Source organism: Zeus faber (genome assembly GCF_960531495.2).
Source record: "Zeus faber genome assembly, chromosome: 14".
Classification (NCBI taxonomy): domain Eukaryota; kingdom Metazoa; phylum Chordata; class Actinopteri; order Zeiformes; family Zeidae; genus Zeus; species Zeus faber.
The window spans coordinates 28,104,761-28,123,097 of record NC_137200.1 but is presented as its reverse complement, the minus strand read 5'-3'; positions in this window follow the sequence as shown (position 1 = coordinate 28,123,097).

Genomic DNA, 18,337 nt, shown 5'->3' with positions numbered 1-18,337 from the left:
TCTGAGCAATTGTTGTCCCAAATAAGAAGGGATCTATTACATTAGTCACCGAAAGAAGTGGATCTAATGGTCTGTCAGTGATTGACATTCTAGGACAGGAAACATCGTGCTTATTGATGCATGGACAGGGTAGATCCCATGATGTTCAGTTTACGAAAGTGCTGCATTGCCACTTGGCTACCACACCTGTTTGCGCTGTGAAAAAAAGTGCTTCTACATGCTCTGTGTATTTTCTACATATTGTCCTGAGCAATTGTTGTTCCAAATTAAAAGGGGTCTATTATATTTCACATGTTACCAGAAGGGTATGATCTGATGGTCTGTTACTGAATAACTAGCCAGGACAGTAGCCGCTGGCTACAGAAACACCTCGGGGACCTGGAGGACCGCCACCGCCGACTGGGAACCGGCCAGAGGAACAGATCCGCGTCCACCTCTAGGACCCATGTGGATTCGCTGGGTCCCCCTCCTTGTCACGATGGCCCGGAGGAGAATGTCCAGTGGGGTGCTGCGTCTGATCGCAGGACCCACGCGGGATTCACCCGGTCCGCAGCCCATCGCAGTGCCCGGGTGGAGAACGACCTGAGCTCCGCCGCACCCATGGCCGTCGGGAGATGGCACCTTTCTTGGCGGGAGGGTGGATATCTACCAGCAGGGTTGTGTGGTGCCTCGGGATGCTCTCTCCCCTTCTCGTGCCGTCCCCTCCCTGTCCCCCCTCAGCTCCCAGGGCGGTGCTGCCATAGGAAATCGGGAAACCAGATTTTCCGACCTCGGTCTCACCAATGCACCTCCCAAGCCTCAATGGCAGTGAACAACATCGTGAACCCGAACTCCTGCAGAAGAACTCGCCAAAGCCGCTGGCGCCATCCTTAATCTGTGCACCTCCATTGCAGTCTCCACCGCCCGCATTGTGGCATGGCAGCAGATGATCCACCACAATGTCTGGCTGCACCTCTTCTCCTCCATCCCAGACTACATGAAAAAGGAGCTCCTGGAAGGCCCCATCGAGCCGCATGGCTTGTTCGGGCCCCATCTCCAATCACTGGTGGAGCACATGCAAAGTACATCAGAAGAGGTGGAGAAGAATAAACGGTTGCCCGGTTACAGCGTGAGGCGTGCCCTCAACGCTCTACTGGTGACTGGCAGGACCGCCAGGACCGACAAGAGATGCTGAGACAACCGCTGCGGCTGCATCTCAGCATCTCACTGTATAGTTCTGAGCAATTGTCCAAAATTAGAAGGGGTATATCATATTTTACCTATCTAACATCATCATGGTGGCATTCAATACAGACGGATGATCTGTAACCAATAAAATAGCCAGGAAAGGAAACAAAACCTTTCATGAGACATGGATTGGTGGTGATCTTGTGATCTTTGGTATGCGAGATGAAATCCGTGGCACTTGGCCAACACACCTGTTGGTCCAATAGAATGCTGCTAAATTCTCTGTAAGGTTGCCAAATTTAAAAATTAGTGATGAACAGTGGAAGATATGGATGGGTGTTTATGTGTTCCTTACCTGTCCAGCAATATCTCAATGAATAGATTGACTCACCAGGACAGAAAGCATCACCTTCATTAAGGCGTGGATGGGTTTTGATCCCATGATCTTTGGTTTACAATATTATATTTCATATATTACCACATTAGGATGTGATGATCTGACTGAACAATCTGAATGATTGAGCAGGCAAAGGAGGAGCCACCACATTTCTTAAGGCATGGAGGTTGTTTGATTCCATGGTCTTGGGTCCACGAGACGAACAGCTTACAACTTTACCACCACACCTGCCTGTGGGGGACAGAAGTGCTTCTACATGTTCTGTATAGTTTTTACAAATAGTTCTGAGAAATTGTTGTCCCAAATTAGAAAGGGTCTCTTATATTTTACCAATCTTATATCATCATGGCGGCGTTCAATACAGACAGATGATCTGTCAACACTACTACAGACTAGCCAGGACAGGAAACAAATTTGCTCATGAGGCATGGATGGTTGTTTATCTCGTGATCATTGGTTTACAAGACAAATTGCCTGGCACTTGGCAAACAAGCCTGTCAGAGAGTCCACTAGAATGCTCTTCACTTCATGAGACCAGTGTTGAGATCATCATTCCATAGATCTTCGGTATGTGTTCAATGGTGGCATTCAACAAAATAGAAGAGCTGTCAAGGAAAGGAACATCACTGTCTTCGAGGAACGGATGGGGGTTGATGCCATAATGTTCGGTTTCTGAGACCGATGACTTACCACTTCGCCAACATTCCCGTCAGTGGATTTACGAGAATGCTGCTATATTCCCTGTAAGGTTGCCAAATTTAAAAAGCTGGTCGCAGAGAATATTCAAAGACATGGATGGGTGGTTATGTGTTTCTTACCCAGCCAGTGAAATTTAAGTGTACGGATGGGAGTTGATTACATGATCTTCACTTCAAAAGACCAGGGCGCTGACACTAAAGCACCATAGATTATCATTCCATAGATCTTAGGTATGTGTTCAATGGTCTCATTCAATGACATGGAGGAGCTGTCAAGGAAGGGAACTTCACTTTCTTTGAGGCATGGATGGGGGTTGAGCCCATGATCGTCGGTTTACGAGACCGACGGGTTGCCACTTGGCCACCACGCCTGTCGGGGGGTCTACTAGAATAGTACTAAATTCCCTTTAAGGTTGCCAAATTAAAAAAGGTAAGAGCAAAGAATATTCAAAGGCATGGATGGGTGTTTATGTGTTTCTTGCCCACCCAGTATATTTTAAGTGTATGGATGGGGGTTGAGCCAACGATCTTCGGTTTACGAGACCGACGCCTTACCACTTGGCCTCCACACCTGTCAATGGGTTCACTAGAATGCTGCTAAATTCCCTGTAAGGTTGCCAAATTTAAAAAGGGGGTCGCAAAGAATATTCAAAGTCATGGATGGGCGTTTATGTGTTTCTTACCCACCCAGTAAAATCTGAGTGTATGGATGGGAGTTGATCACATGATCTTCACTTCCTACGACCGGTGTTGAGATCATCATTCCATAGATCTTAGGTTTGTGTTCAGTGGTGTCATCCAATGAAACGGAGGAGCTAGCAGGGAAGGGAATATCACTTTCATGAATGCATGGATGGGCGTTGAGCCCATGATCTTCGGTTTATGAGACAGAAGCCTTGCCACTTGGCCACCACGCCTGTCAGTGGGTCCACTAGAATAGTACAAAATTCCCTGTAAGGCTGCCAAATTTAAAACGCTAGAAGCAAAGAATATTCAAAGGCATGGATGAGTGTTGACGTGTTTCTTACCCACCCAGTAAAATTGAAGTGTATGGACGGGAGTTGATCACATGATCTTCACTTCATAAGACCAGGGCGCTGACACTAAGGCACCAGAGACTGTCAAGCTTGTCATTCTATAGATCTTCGGTATGTGTTCAATGGTGGCATTCAACAAAACGGGTGACTTGTCAGGAAAGGAAACGGACGATTCTTTGAGGTATGGATGGGGGTTGAGCCCATGATCTTCGGTTTACGAGACCGACGCCTTACCACTTGGCCACCACACCTGTCAATGGGTTCACTAGAATGCTGCTAAATTCCCTGTAAGGTTGCCAAATTTAAAACTCGGGAAGCAAAGAATATTCAAAGGCATGGATGGGTGTTGATGTGTTTCTTACCTCCCCAGTAAATTTTAAGTGTATGGATGGGAGTTGATCACATGATCTTCACTTCCTAAGACTGGTGTTGAGATCATCATTCCATAGATCTTAGGTATGTGCTCAGTGGTGTCATCCAATAAAATGAGGAGCTATCAGGGAAGGGATTATCACTTTCATTAAGGCATGGATGGGGGTTGAGCCCATGATCTTCGGTTTACGAGACCGACGCCTTGCCACTTGGCCACCACGCCTGTCAGTGGGTCCACTGGAATAGTACAAAATTCCCTGTAAGGCTGCCAAATTTAAAACACTAGAAGCAAAGAATATTCAAAGGCATGGATGGGTGTTGATGTGTTTCTTACGCACCCAGTAAAATTTAATGTATGGATGGGAGTTGATCACATGATCTTCATTTCATAAGACCAGGGCGCTGACACGAACGCACCAGAGACTGTCAAGCTCATCATTCCATAGATATTCGTAATGTGTTCAATGGTGACATTCAACAAAATTGATGACTTGTCAGGAAAGGAAACAGACGATTGTTTGAGGTATGGATGGGGGTTGAGCCCATGATCTTCGGTTTACGAGACCGACGCCTTACCACTTGGCCACCACACCTGTCAATGGGTTGACTCGAATGCTTCTAAATTCCCTGTAAGGTTGCCAAATTTAAAAAGCGGGTAGCGAAGAATATTCAAAGGCATGGATGGGTGTTTATGTGTTTCTTACCTCCCCAGTAAAATTTGAGTGTATGGATGGGAGTTGGTCACATGATCTTCACTTGCTAAGACCGGTGTTAAGATCATCATTCCATAGATATGTGTTCAGTGGTGTCATCCAATAAAGTGGAGGAGCTATCAGGGAAGGGAATATCACTTTCATTAAGGCATGGATGGGGGTTGAGCCCATGATCTTCGGTTTACAAGACCAACGCCTTGCCACTTGGTCACCACGCCTGTCAGTGGGTCCACTAGAATAGTACTTAATTCCCTGTAAGGCTGCCAAATTTAAAATGCTAGAAGCAAAGAATATTCAAAGGCATGGATGGGTGTTGATGTGTTTCTTACCCACCCAGTAAAACTGAAGTGTATGGATGGGAGTTGATCACATGATCTTCACTTCATAAGACCAGGGCGCTGACACTAAGGCACCAGAGACTGTCAAGCTTGTCATTCCATCGATCTTCGGTATGTGTTCAATGGTGGCATTCAACAAAATGGGTGACTTGTCAGAAAAGGAACGATTGTTTGAGGTATGGATGGGGGTTGAGCCCATGATCTTCGGTTTACGAGACCGACGCCTTGCCACTTGGCCACCACGCCTGTCAGTGGGTTGACTCGAATGCTTCTAAATTCCCTGTAAGGTTGCCAAATTTAAAAAGCGGGTAGCGAAGAATATTCAAAGGCATGGATGGGTGTTTATGTGTTTCTTACCTCCCCAGTAAAATTTGAGTGTATGGATGGGAGTTGGTCACATGATCTTCACTTGCTAAGACCGGTGTTAAGATCATCATTCCATAGATCTTAGGTATGTGTTCAGTGGTGTCATCCAATAAAGTGGAGGAGCTATCAGGGAAGGGAATATCACTTTCATTAAGGCATGGATGGGGGTTGAGCCCATGATCTTCGGTTTACAAGACCAACGCCTTGCCACTTGGTCACCACGCCTGTCAGTGGGTCCACTAGAATAGTACTTAATTCCCTGTAAGGCTGCCAAATTTAAAATGCTAGAAGCAAAGAATATTCAAAGGCATGGATGGGTGTTGATGTGTTTCTTACCCACCCAGTAAAACTGAAGTGTATGGATGGGAGTTGATCACATGATCTTCACTTCATAAGACCAGGGCGCTGACACTAAGGCACCAGAGACTGTCAAGCTTGTCATTCCATCGATCTTCGGTATGTGTTCAATGGTGGCATTCAACAAAATGGGTGACTTGTCAGGAAAGGAACGATTGTTTGAGGCATGGATGGGGGTTGAGCCCATGATCTTCGGTTTACGAGACCGACGCCTTGCCACTTGGCCACCACGCCTGTCAGTGGGTCCACTGGAATAGTACAAAATTCCCTGTAAGGCTGCCAAATTGAAAACACTAGAAGCAAAGAATATTCAAAGGCATGGATGGGTGTTGATGTGTTTCTTACGCACCCAGTAAAATTTAATGTATGGATGGGAGTTGATCACATGATCTTCACTTCATAAGACCAGGGCGCTGACACGAACGCACCAGAGACTGTCAAGCTCATCATTCCATAGATATTCGTAATGTGTTCAATGGTGACATTCAACAAAATTGATGACTTGTCAGGAAAGGAAACAGACGATTGTTTGAAGTATGGATGGGGGTTGAGCCCATGATCTTCGGTTTACGAGACCGACGCCTTACCACTTGGCCACCACACCTGTCAATGGGTTCACTAGAATGCTGCTAAATTCCCTGTAAGGTTGCCAAATTTAAAAAGGGGGAAGCAAAGAATATTCAAAGGCATGGATGGGTGTTGATGTGTTTCTTACCTCCCCAGTAAAATTTAAGTGTATGGATGGGAGTTGATCACATGATCTTCACTTCATAAGACCAGGGCGCTGAAACGAACGCACCAGAGACTGTCAAGCTTGTCATTCCATAGATCTTCGTAATGTGTTCAATGGTGACATTCAACAAAATTGATGACTTGTCAGGAAAGGAAACAGACGATTGTTTGAGGTATGGATGGGGGTTGAGCCCATGATCTTCGGTTTACGAGACCGACGCCTTACCACTTGGCCACCACACCTGTCAATAGGTTGACTTGAATGCTTCTAAATTCCCTGTAAGGTTGCCAAATTTAAAAAGCAGGTAGCGAAGAATATTCAAAGGCATGGATGGGTGTTTATGTGTTTCTTACCTCCCCAGTAAAATTTGAGTGTATGGATGGGAGTTGGTCACATGATCTTCACTTGCTAAGACCGGTGTTAAGATCATCATTCCATAGATCTTAGGTATGTGTTCAGTGGTGTCATCCAATAAAGTGGAGGAGCTATCAGGGAAGGGAATATCACTTTCATTAAGGCATGGATGGGGGTTGAGCCCATGATCTTCGGTTTACAAGACCAACGCCTTGCCACTTGGTCACCACGCCTGTCAGTGGGTCCACTAGAATAGTACTTAATTCCCTGTAAGGCTGCCAAATTTAAAATGCTAGAAGCAAAGAATATTCAAAGGCATGGATGGGTGTTGATGTGTTTCTTACCCACCCAGTAAAACTGAAGTGTATGGAGGGGAGTTGATCACATGATCTTCACTTCATAAGACCAGGGCGCTGACACTAAGGCACCAGAGACTGTCAAGCTTGTCATTCCATCGATCTTCGGTATGTGTTCAATGGTGGCATTCAACAAAATGGGTGACTTGTCAGGAAAGGAACGATTGTTTGAGGCATGGATGGGGGTTGAGCCCATGATCTTCGGTTTACGAGACCGACGCCTTGCCACTTGGCCACCACGCCTGTCAGTGGGTCCACTGGAATAGTACAAAATTCCCTGTAAGGTTGCCAAATTTAAAACACTAGAAGCAAAGAATATTCAAAGGCATGGATGGGTGTTGATGTGTTTCTTACGCACCCAGTAAAAATTAATGTATGGATGGGAGTTGATCACATGATCTTCACTTCATAAGACCAGGGCGCTGACACGAACGCACCAGAGACTGTCAAGCTCATCATTCCATAGATATTCGTAATGTGTTCAATGGTGACATTCAACAAAATTGATGACTTGTCAGGAAAGGAAACAGACGATTGTTTGAAGTATGGATGGGGGTTGAGCCCATGATCTTCGGTTTACGAGACCGACGCCTTACCACTTGGCCACCACACCTGTCAATGGGTTCACTAGAATGCTGCTAAATTCCCTGTAAGGTTGCCAAATTTAAAAAGGGGGAAGCAAAGAATATTCAAAGGCATGGATGGGTGTTGATGTGTTTCTTACCTCCCCAGTAAAATTTAAGTGTATGGATGGGAGTTGATCACATGATCTTCACTTCATAAGACCAGGGCGCTGAAACGAACGCACCAGAGACTGTCAAGCTTGTCATTCCATAGATCTTCGTAATGTGTTCAATGGTGACATTCAACAAAATTGATGACTTGTCAGGAAAGGAAACAGACGATTGTTTGAGGTATGGATGGGGGTTGAGCCCATGATCTTCGGTTTACGAGACCGACGCCTTACCACTTGGCCACCACACCTGTCAATAGGTTGACTTGAATGCTTCTAAATTCCCTGTAAGGTTGCCAAATTTAAAAAGCAGGTAGCGAAGAATATTCAAAGGCATGGATGGGTGTTTATGTGTTTCTTACCTCCCCAGTAAAATTTGAGTGTATGGATGGGAGTTGGTCACATGATCTTCACTTGCTAAGACCGGTGTTAAGATCATCATTCCATAGATCTTAGGTATGTGTTCAGTGGTGTCATCCAATAAAGTGGAGGAGCTATCAGGGAAGGGAATATCACTTTCATTAAGGCATGGATGGGGGTTGAGCCCATGATCTTCGGTTTACAAGACCAACGCCTTGCCACTTGGTCACCACGCCTGTCAGTGGGTCCACTAGAATAGTACTTAATTCCCTGTAAGGCTGCCAAATTTAAAATGCTAGAAGCAAAGAATATTCAAAGGCATGGATGGGTGTTGATGTGTTTCTTACCCACCCAGTAAAACTGAAGTGTATGGAGGGGAGTTGATCACATGATCTTCACTTCATAAGACCAGGGCGCTGACACTAAGGCACCAGAGACTGTCAAGCTTGTCATTCCATCGATCTTCGGTATGTGTTCAATGGTGGCATTCAACAAAATGGGTGACTTGTCAGGAAAGGAACGATTGTTTGAGGCATGGATGGGGGTTGAGCCCATGATCTTCGGTTTACGAGACCGACGCCTTGCCACTTGGCCACCACGCCTGTCAGTGGGTCCACTGGAATAGTACAAAATTCCCTGTAAGGTTGCCAAATTTAAAACACTAGAAGCAAAGAATATTCAAAGGCATGGATGGGTGTTGATGTGTTTCTTACGCACCCAGTAAAATTTAATGTGTGGATGGGAGTTGATCACATGATCTTCACTTCATAAGACCAGGGCGCTGACACGAACGCACCAGAGACTGTCAAGCTCATCATTCCATAGATATTCGTAATGTGTTCAATGGTGACATTCAACAAAATTGATGACTTGTCAGGAAAGGAAACAGACGATTGTTTGAGGTATGGATGGGGGTTGAGCCCATGATCTTCGGTTTACGAGACCGACGCCTTACCACTTGGCCACCACACCTGTCAATGGGTTCACTAGAATGCTGCTAAATTCCCTGTAAGGTTGCCAAATGTAAAAAGGGGGAAGCAAAGAATATTCAAAGGCATGGATGGGTGTTGATGTGCTTCTTACCTCCCCAGTAAAATTTAAGTGTATGGATGGGAGTTGATCACATGATCTTTACTTCATAAGACCAGGGCGCTGAAACGAACGCACCAGAGACTGTCAAGCTTGTCATTCCATAGATCTTCGTAATGTGTTCAATGGTGACATTCAACAAAATTGATGACTTGTCAGGAAAGGAAACAGACGATTGTTTGAGGTATGGATGGGGGTTGAGCCCATGATCTTCGGTTTACGAGACCGACGCCTTACCACTTGGCCACCACACCTGTCAATGGGTTCACTAGAATGCTGCTATATTCCCTGTAAGGTTGCCAAATTTAAAAAGCGGGTAGCAAAGAATATTCAAAGGCATGGATGGGTGTTGATGTGTTTCTTACCCACCCAGTAAAAGTTAAGAGTATGGATGGGAGTTGATCACATGATCTTCATTTCATAAGACCAGGGCGCTGACACTAAGGCACCAGAGACTGTCAAGCTCATCATTGCATAGATCTTCTGTACGTGTTCAATGGTGACATTCAACAAAATGTATGACTTGTCAGGAAAGGAAACACCCTATTCTTTAAGGACGGATGGGGGTTGAGCCCATGATCTTCGGTTTACAAGACCGACGCCTTGCCACTTGGATCAGTAGAATGCTGCTAAATTCCCTGTAAGATTGCCAAAATTAAAAAGGGGGTAGCAAAGTATATTCAAAGGCATGGATGGGTGTTGATGTGTTTCTTACCTCCCCAGTCAAATTTAAGTGTATGGATGGGAGTTGATCACATGATCTTCACTTCATAAGACCAGGGCGCTGAAACGAACGCACCAGAGACTGTCAAGCTTGTCATTCCATAGATCTTCGTAATGTGTTCAATGGTGACATTCAACAAAATTGATGACTTGTCAGGAAAGGAAACAGACGATTGTTTGAGGTATGGATGGGGGTTGAGCCCATGATCTTCGGTTTACGAGACCGACGCCTTACCACTTGGCCACCACACCTGTCAATGGGTTGACTCGAATGCTTCTAAATTCCCTGTAAGGTTGCCAAATGTAAAAAGCGGGTAGCAATGAATATTCAAAGGCATGGATGGGTGTTTTTATGTTTCTTACCTCCCCAGTAAAATTTGAGTGTATGGATGGGAGTTGGTCACATGATCTTCACTTGCTAAGACCGGTGTTGAGATCATCATTCCATAGATCTTAGGTATGTGTTCAGTGGTGTCATCCAATAAAATGGAGGAGCTATCAGGGAAGGGAATATCACTTTCATTAAGGCATGGATGGGGGTTGAGCCCATGATCTTCGGTTTACAAGACCGACGCCTTGCCACTTGGTCACCACGCCTGTCAGTGGGTCCACTAGAATAGTACTTAATTCCCTGTAAGGCTGCCAAATTTAAAATGCTAGAAGCAAAGAATATTCAAAGGCATGGATGGGTGTTGATGTGTTTCTTACCCACCCAGTAAAAGTGAAGTGTATGGATGGGAGTTGATCACATGATCTTCACTTCATAAGACCAGGGCGCTGACACTAAGGCACCAGAGACTGTCAAGCTTGTCATTCCATCGATCTTCGGTATGTGTTCAATGGTGGCATTCAACAAAATGGGTGACTTGTCAGGAAAGGAAAGAGACGATTGTTTGAGGTATGGATGGGGGTTGAGCCCATGATCTTCGGTTTACGAGACCGACGCCTTACCACTTGGCCACCACAGCTGTCAATGGGTTCACTAGAATGCTGCTAAATTCCCTGTAAGGTTGCCAAATTAAAAAAACGGGTAGCAAAGAATATTCAAAGGCATGGATGGGTGTTGATGTGTTTCTTACGCACCCAGTAAAAGTTAAGTGTATGGATGGGAGTTGATCATATGATCTTCACTTCATAAGACCAGGGCGCTGACACGAATGCACCAGAGACTGTCAAGCTCGTCATTCTATAGATCTTCGTAATGTGTTCAATGGTGACATTCAACAAAATGTATGACATGTCAGGAAAGGAAACACTCTATTCTTTAAGGACGGATGGGGGTTGAGCCCATGACCTTCGGTTTACAAGACCGACGCCTTGCCACTTGGCCACACACCTGTCAGTGGGATCAGTAGAATGCTGCTAAATTCCCTGTAAGGTTGCCAAATTTTAAAAGGTAGTAGCAAAGAATATTCAAAGGCATGGATGGGTGTTGATGTGTTTCTTACCCACCCAGTAAAATTTAAGTGTATGGATGGGAGTTGATCATATCATCTTCACTTCATCAGACCGCTGACACGAACGCACCAGAGATTGTCAAGCTTGTCATTCCATAGATGTTCGGTATGTGTTCAATGGTGGCATTCGACAAGATGAAGGAGCTGTCAGGGAAGGGAATATCACTTTCTTGGGGGTATGGATGGAAGTCGAGGCCATGATCTTCAGTTTCTGAGACCGATGCCTTACCACTTGGCCACCACGCCTGTCAGTGGGTCCCCTAGAATGCTGCTAAATTCCCTGTAAGGTTGCCAAATTTAAAGAGCTCGGAGCGTTGAATACTCACAGGCATCGATGGGTGTTTATGTGTTTCTTACCCACTCAGTAAAGGTTTAGTGTATGGATGGGAGTTGATCACATGATGATCACTTCATAAGAACAGGGTGCTGACAGTAGGGCACCAGAAACGGTCAAGCTTGTTATTTCATAGATCTTAGGTATATGTTCAGTGGTGGCATTCAACAAAATGGATGACCTGTCAGGAAAGGAAACATACTATTCTTTGAGGTATGGATGGGGGTTGAGCCCATGATCTTCGGATTACAAGACCGACGCCTTACCACTTGGCCACCACACCTGTCCAAGTGTTCACTAGAATGCTGCTAAATTCCCTGTAAGGTTGCCAAATTTAAAAAGTTGGTAGAAAAGAATATTCAAAGGCATGGATGGGTGTTGATGTGTTTCTTACCTACCCAGTAAAATTTAAGTGTATGGATGGGAGTTGATCACATGCTCTTCACTTCCTATGACAACTGCTGACATCATCATTCCATAGATCTTTGGTATGTGTTCAGTGGTGGCATTCAACAAAATAGAGGAGCTGTCAAGGAAAGGAACATGACTGTCTTTGAGGAACAGTAGTGGTTGAGCCCATGATATTCAGTTTACAAAACGACGCCCTACCACTTGGCCACCATTCCTGTCAGTGGGATCACTAGAATGCTGCTAAATTCCCTGTTAGGTTGCCAAATTTAAAAAGCTGGTAGCAAAGAATATTCAAAGGCATGGATGGGTGTTGATGTGTGGTTAATATATGCAAAAAAGATGGTTTTGCTTATTTTTATCCATCACAAATATTACCGAGTCTATACAGTTTTTTCTGAGATCAAATATGACCACTCCATTGTTTATGCATAGCAAACACCACACCTGTATTTCTCACACAATTCACTGATCCTTACAGTTATTGTCAGTTGTTGTTTTATGCATTTTTCTTATAGTCACTATAGTTGTTGTGTTATATGGTTGTTTTGAATATTCACTACAGTTGTTTGATTATGCATTTACTTACAGGTACATTTATGTGCCGCTTGTTTGCCTACAATATATCCTGCATGCTCATTGCTACCATCTATAAGTCACATGTTATCCAACATTACCAGCGTTATGACTTATAGTCTTTCATTTATCCTTGTAATCTTGTTAGAATGTGACTTTAGAAGTCACACAGGGGGGAATGTTGTGGTTAATTAGTAACCTGTTATGGTTGAATTATTTACCCCACATGAAAATAACCTACTACATGTTATACCAAATCCGATGCAATAAAACCAAATTGTGTGTATCAAAAATCCCTTTTGAAATTGTGTCTGTCACAAAGCCAGAAGATTGAGCCAAAGGCTTGTACATCAAGCTAACCAGCAGAGGGTGCCAAAGCCTCCACAAGGCTTTTCTTTTACATTTTTCAAGGTTGCACAGCCAAGGACTGCAGAATCAGCTCATCCGAACCATCTGGAATGGAAAGGTACAGCAACGCCCTCTAACAAGAGAGGGAAGGGTGTTCAGCTATAAAGGCTGCAATTGGCTGTCTGGAAAGTGACATCAGAATGCATGCGCACAAAGAATAAGTGCTGTGATTGGCTCCAAACGGGATTTTGACGGATAAATGACACAAAAATAGCAGGACATGTAAATGGAAAATTTTCCAAACGACTATAAAACATGAGAACAAAGAGACCTGAGATGAGTTGGTTTCACAAAGCTAACACCAAGTTTGCTATTGTATTTGTTTTTCCAATACATAATAAACTTGATTGCATCAGATTTTGTTCCTATGTTTTTTTTCCCAAGTTTCAAAGCTATAATGAGTTTGAAATGTTATGCAGAGATCTAGATTTTTTACTGGCCCAGATCTGGAGCTTTTTTTACCCACCACAGTATGTATGGGGTTGATCACATGCTCATCAGTTTCTTAGACAAGTGCCTTTCCACTTGGCCCCCACACCATGTCCAGCTTTTTATTCCATCGATTATAGATATGTGTTCAATGGTAGCATTCAAAAAAAACAGATGATTTGTCACTAAAAAGCCAGCCACGATAGAAAAGACCAACCTCTTCAGAAAGGTATGGATGGGGGTTGATCCCAAGTTCTCACATGGTCACAAAACTGACGCTTTGCCACTTGGCCATCAAGCCTGTCTGCGGTGCTTATACATTACATTACATTAAGTCATTGAGCAGACGCTTTTATCCAAAGCGACTTACAGTTATTCAAACACCGACGGACGCAGCCATCAGGAGCAATTAGGGGTTAAGTGTCTTGCTCAAGGACACTACAGCATGCTAGCAGGAGGAGCCTGGGATCCAACCAGCAACCTTTAGATCACTAGACCACCAGCTCTACCGCCTGAGCTACCATCCCCGGTTATAAAATTGCACTACATTCTTTGTATAGTTCTGTATATTTTTTACATATGTGACCCAATGCAGACTTTAGGGTCATTTGGCATCATTCAAATTTTTCAAATATCAAATATTTTTAAAGCTATGACTTGTTAATCACAAGGGTGTGGCAAACTGTGATTCTGAGATAATCACCCTCGAAGTTTCCCCGAGACTTGGCTTCTTTCTGCCCACTCCCAGAATGCAAATGGGGGTTGGAGGAAAAACAAAGCCTCATGGCTAATTAACATAATGCTGAATGGGCCAATCACGAACAGCGTCAACAACACGCTACAAATTTTGTTTTAAAAAAAGCTTTTATTTAACAGTAAGATTATACATGTTTTGTAAAATTTGAATTATTTTGGAGTTTAAAAGTACGGACAACACAACAAAATGTAGAGTCTATCAATGTAATGAGTCTCAGAAAATCTGAATTCTGAAAATCTGTCACCAACCTCGGACTTCATCAGGTCATCACGGGCATATCGTCGGTCTCCTCCCGTGGTTCTTGAAAATATTCCGGTTCCTCGTCACATTAAGGTTGAAATCTGCTGTTTGAAATGTTCTCCAAGTCCGCGATATCGCACTGGTCAGATTAAGGTCTGAGATATCGTTCAGAGCTTCTGCCACCTGCTTCACATAATCCATAATGATATAGAGAAGAAAGTTTTCACAGACAAGTGAAACACCCCTGGGCTGCGCTTTAGCTGTCTGTATACAGAAGTGACGTGAAGGTTTATTTTTCTACGCTATTTCACAACAATGGCTCTGTGTGTGTGTGTGAAAGTAGTATGATTTAAAGGTTGAATTCTATCAATACGGTTTCACATTTTCACTTCACTTTACATGGAATATGGAGGAATTTTCTTCACCTGAATGCTTGCATTAAAGGAAACAATAGATCGGCATTGTTTAGCATCTCGGTAAGTGAACTATGTTTCTCCATGTAATCTAATGGGAATATTTAACTCCACGGTTTAAGATTTTTCTACTATTTATAAATCAAACTCGATTTCAAATACACAGAGAGATAAAATAAAAAACCACCAAGGAACACGAATCCGGAAAAAAAATCGAATTTTCCTTCAAGAAAGGTTTTTCAACTTATTTGGCTCTTCCTGGCTATTTTTAGAAATGTGCGAGATGGTGGGTTTTGCTGCGGTGGGTCAGAAATTGTACTTACTATACTGTATGTCAAACAAGCAAAGCAATAAAAAACTAGCGGGGGAGATAGGGCTCCCCCTGCGGACCATACAGCACCAAGTAGCTCTGCCACTACAAACTTTGGCTTGCTTCAACCATAGTTCAGTGCGGAATTCCTGTGAATAGAGGACAAAACAAGATTGTACATGTAGATGTACTTATCTAATTACCATTACCAACCATTAATAGATGAGAGCAATAGGTACGGTGGCTTTGTTGGCTGCAGTGGCTCTAACATTTCCTATAGAGATCAGGTACAGTAATGTCAATAACACAAATAGGAAGATCAGAATGGGGCTTGTGACGTCAAAACATTAAGTGGATGTTCCGTATATCTCATTAATCAGCACACCGTACCCTATCACCCATACACATTCATGGAATCAAAATAAAATAAAAGAGAGATAACACCAGATACAAAAATAAATACAATCGGTAGTACAAAAAATAGACAAAAACTGTTTTATACAAAAACAGATGACGGACAGACAGACAATTTTAAAACCCTCCTAATACTTGTACTCTGTATAGTCTAAATAATCATAGTTGAACTTCTAAAGAGCTTCAGTAGCAAGATCTGGGTGCGTGTGATGCGTCTTGTGCGGTAGTGCATGCGTAGTAGTAGTGTTTGTAGCTTGTGCATGCGTCTGTGCATGCTGCATGTCGCTTCTGCTGGCTGTGCTTTGCTTTCAGCTACTGCCGCCGGCTAGCCCTCCTTGCGGGGGCCAAAAAGAGGAGCCGAGTACGTAAGCCTCCTCCTGCTGGTATACAGTCTCTCCACCACCAAGACCCATGCAGTGCCTCCCACACACGGTAACTGGGACTATGCAGTCCCAGGCTAAACTGTAGGGGATCGGGGAGCAGCAGTGGGCCCCATAGACGCGGTGCACAGGCCCACCGGCGAGTGGACACGCCCTTGTGCCCGTCAACCACTGTCCCAGCTATGGGTAAAATAGTGGGCAGATGGGGCTCCGCCATGGTAGGCAACCTATCTAGGAGAAGGTCACTCCGAACCAAAACCACAGGCGTTGCTCTTGCCTGGCTCCGCACCGTATACCATCTGAAGGTGTGCAGCAAGGGCGGATGAAGGCTTTAAGCCTGAAACGGCCAGAGTATGGCTGCGAGGAGCTGCGCCCCACAGTCATTATTAATGCGCAATGTATAGCTTCCACGGAGACACAAGACACCGATAATCCTATACTTCCAGCGGCGGGAGTCCGCAGGAGCCACGCAGCGGACGGTGGTGCTGGTCCTCCCTCGGGAGGGCACTATGACGACTGGACCCCAGACCCTCTCCTCCGGGGAGGAAGGGTTCAGTCTGACCACAGCCCACTGTCCAATGCACTCTTGCGCTGTAGGAGGCCATGTATTATGGCAACCTACAACGCAAACACAGTGAGGGAAGAGGCGAGGTTGGAAGAACTGGCACACTGTGTCGAGGAAAGGGGAGTGGAGATCCTGGCAGTCCAGGAACATAGGAGAGTGCACACCGACCAGCCAGTTAACCATCACAGAGTGGGGGGGTGCACGTTCATCACCTCATCGGCATGGCGTAATGATGCCCAAGCAGCAACAGGTGGCGTGGGACTCATGGTGAGCCCCCGAGCATGAAAGGTCCTCCGTAGAGTGCAACCACACACTAACAGGATCCTTAGTGCTGATTTCGAGGGAAACCCAGTAACAACGGTCATGACTGTGTACTCTCCCACCAATGTGGCACTGATTGAGGAAGTGGAAGGGTTCTACGATGACCTAAGAACAGCGATCCACCATGTGCCTGCTCACAACTTCCTAATGATCCTGGGGGACTTCAATGCGAGACTTGGAAGACGCACCCTTCACGTACCACGACAATACCAACCGCAACGGAGAACATCTAGCTGCCCTCCTCACGGAACATGACCTACTGGCCGCAAACACCCTGTTCCGTAAGAGGATGGGCAAGAGATGGACGTTCCAGGACCGAGCCACCAGTATGCGGCGCCAACTGGACTATATACTGGTAAGGAGGAATGGAGGAAGTCCATCTTGAACACAGAGTCCTACAGCACATTCGACTCTGTAGGCTCTGATCACCGTGTGGTCGCTACAAGGCTGCGCCTGAGCTTGAGGGCCCCTAAGAGTGCGCCAAGGACCCGGCCCGACTGGGAGGCCTTTGCGGGAAGCCCTGAACTCCAGGCCAACTACACAGCGGAGGTGAGAGCCCGGCTACATCTGCTGGCCGAGGAGAGGGAGCCAACAACTTACGAGCGGTTCCTCTCTGCTAACGAAGAGGCAACCAGGAAATGGGTGCCGACAAAGGGGAGATTCAGAGCCTCCACTAGATCTAAACACCCAGAAGTTGTCAAAGCGCGGGCGCAGGTGCAGAGGCACGCAGAAACTATGAGAGAGAGGGGACTGCAGAGAGTCAGGACGAGCTGAACAGCACCAAACAACAGCTGTTCAACACCTACGACAGGATCAAAGGGGAGGAGATGTTGGAGAAGGTGAGGAGGGTGGAGGCAGAACATGGCGAACAGAGATACAAGGAGTCGTGGAAGGTCATAAACGAGATGAGTGGGCGCAAGAGGGCAAGAGAGGGACAGCTGGCGGGCTGCAGCCCAGAAGAGAGAGTAACCTCCTGGTTCACCCACTTCAGGGATCTCCTGGGCACCCACCCAACAGTGGACAGAGCTGAGGAAGAAATACCTGCAGTCCTCACAGATCTTGAAATTGACGATATTCCCTCTACAGCTACTATCCTTCGCAGGTGTCACTTCCATAGCATCAGGTATTGCTGTTCTAATACCTTCATACTTATCAAGAAGATTTAAATATGATAATTCTTTCAATCAGGAACACCTACGTCCAGGTCTAAATAGATTGAGCGACACAGCCATCCATATTTCATTCGCTGCATGTTGTTTGAATAGAAGCCACGATAACGCATTACTTTGACATTCAGGCATCAAAGGTTCCGGTACCATCTCTAGAATTGAAGGCTATGTGCCCAGCGCTGGCACTCTCACCACACACGGACAATTCGAATTAGTAGTCATTCTAACAGAGTGAGTTATCTGTTGGAACCACAGATTTCTATTTACCCACGGGTCTGCTATTTGCAGTACCGAGGAACAAAACCCATATGCTTTCCACAGGGTTTCTCGCTTCTGTAACGCATGAAGATGTTCAGTTGTGTC